Here is a 2220-nt window from a genome sequence, read left to right on the forward strand (position 1 = left end):
AAAATACGTCGCCCAACAATTAGCCAAACGAACCTTCGTCGCGCAAGAACCGTCGCGCGAAGGCAGTGAAGGAAGGGTTTGCGCGACGCAGGTCCTATGTCGCGCAAAGATACTTTGCGCGACGCGGTGCCTACCTACGTCGCTCAAAGTAGCTTTGCGCGATGCAGGATCTACATCGCGCAAATATACTTTGCGCGACGTAGTGTCTACTTACGTCGCGCAAAGATACTTGGCGCGACGTAGATCCTGCGTCGCGCAAAGTTTTTTTTTTTTTTTTTTGTCATTTATATTTTTTTATTTAATTTTTAATAAATATTATAATTAAATTCTAAAAAATAATTAATAAACCAAGAAAAAGTAATTAATTATAGAATATATGAAAATGTACGTTTGTCCGAACAAAAAAATAAAAAACTACAAGTCTTCTAAGTTTAATACATCATGCTACTCGGTATCGTCTGGGCAAAATGGCTGGGAAGTCGAAGGTGGAGCAACATTAGGTGCTGGCATCGTCGGGATTTGGAGGCCGGACATCGCTAAGGCCTGAACAATCATATTCATCCTCTCGTCCTGGGCCGCAACCTGACCTCTTAGGGTTGTCACTTCCTCCTTCAAGGAATTGACCTCTCCTATGGACAATCTGGAAGAAGAGGCACCCGTTTCACGAACCCCCGCCTTCCCCGTACACCGAACAACCTTACCATGACGACGACCAAACTTCTGATCCAGGACCTCAGTCACGATCTGAACATCTGCATCCTTGGGTACAATGACCTCCTCGATCGGGGTCTTTGGGGGAAGCTGCGATGTTGCTTCTTGGAGAATAGCAGTGCTCTTTTCCACCATATCACCCTGTAATAATAAAGAAGAAACATATAATGTTTAATAACAAAATATAAATAATATTTGAACGATTCATAAAAATAAGAAAAATAACAATTACATATACTTACATAAAGCTGGTCACTGTTCTTATTGTTGGGATGAACGTAAACATGCTTGAACAGGTCAATCTGTGGGAACTTAGAACCCTCCTAAAGAAAAAAAAACATTAAGAAAATTTTATTAATCAATAATATAAAATAAATTGTATAAAATTTCAAAATTAATATACTTTTACCTCACGTCGTGCCTCAACCCTATACGAAAAGGGCTTCGAACCAGAATGGTGGAGAAGTGTCTTTGAGTCCCGAGCTTTCTTGCCAGCAGCAGATTTCTTTTGTTAAACATACAATATATATGTTAGTGCGACTATTTGAAAGAAATTATTAAAAAAAGCTTAAATAAAATAACAAAAACAATAAATTATTATTAAAGTATTATGTACATACCAAAAATTTTGGATCCGTAAAATGTGTGCAGAGCCACTCCCAATCCTCTCGCCGCTCCTTATACTCGAGTGGGCAACCCTGTAGGCGAGCATCCGGAGATTCCCATAGCTGAAAATGCTTGTGAAGAGCGCTCTTCCAATCTTTGTACCGGCTTGCTAAGGTCTCCTCTAAGTAGGCATTGACCTCAGGGGATATGTCCTCCATTTCAAAAATGACCTACAAATATGAAAAACAAAATGACAAACAAAATGACCACGTATAAGAATAATTGACAACTAGTTTATAAGATATTGATAAAGTTTGTCGGTTTACAATAATAACTAGAATCTTAATTTGTTAGGAAGCAAACAATATAATGTTTATATTCGGAAAGCAGTGTCAAACCTCAGCTTCACACAAGTGTCAAACCTTTAATGTTCAAACCAAAAGGTTAACACTCAAATTATTTATCAAATTCCTTTCCTGTGAGCTTCTCTCTGCTGCTTATTTTTTTTGGTAAGCCATCTTTTCTTCTCATCCTTTCCCCTAGATCTGATCTCTCTATCAAACCAGGTTTCTTGTTTTCCCCCGTTAACCCTTATATCCCCTTATTCTTCTAAGTTCCTGCTTTCCTTATAGTGTTCTTGTCCACCCCTCCCTCCCCCCCCCACACAAATTTCCTCCCCAGATCCCAGTCAAAACATCCACCATTCCATCTTTTCAAGCACTTCATCTTATTAAAATATTTCTTTTTGTGTGTGGAGATCTCTCTCCGAAGCCCATCCCCATACTACCTCACTCTCTTTTCAATTTACTCTGTTCCCTCCATCTTTTCAGGGGTAAAAAGATCAAATATACAATCTTTTCCATCCGTCAGTGTCTCCATCTCCCCTGTGAGAGTCTCCCTTTC

The 2220-nt window shown here is 39.2% G+C and overlaps 1 long non-coding RNA gene across 1 annotated transcript; it reads right to left on the minus strand.

Moving 5' to 3' along the window:
- Positions 1–343: 343 nt before the first annotated feature.
- LOC114822638 (uncharacterized) lies at positions 344–1578 on the minus strand. Its single transcript, XR_003770760.2, has 3 exons — positions 1121–1578; positions 954–1034; positions 344–852 (listed from the first exon to the last, which is right to left on the minus strand). It is a non-coding gene; the product is annotated as an uncharacterized lncRNA (long non-coding RNA).
- Positions 1579–2220: the final 642 nt, after the last annotated feature.

This window comes from Malus domestica, chromosome 17 (assembly GCF_042453785.1).
Source record: "Malus domestica chromosome 17, GDT2T_hap1".
NCBI lineage: Eukaryota > Viridiplantae > Streptophyta > Magnoliopsida > Rosales > Rosaceae > Malus > Malus domestica.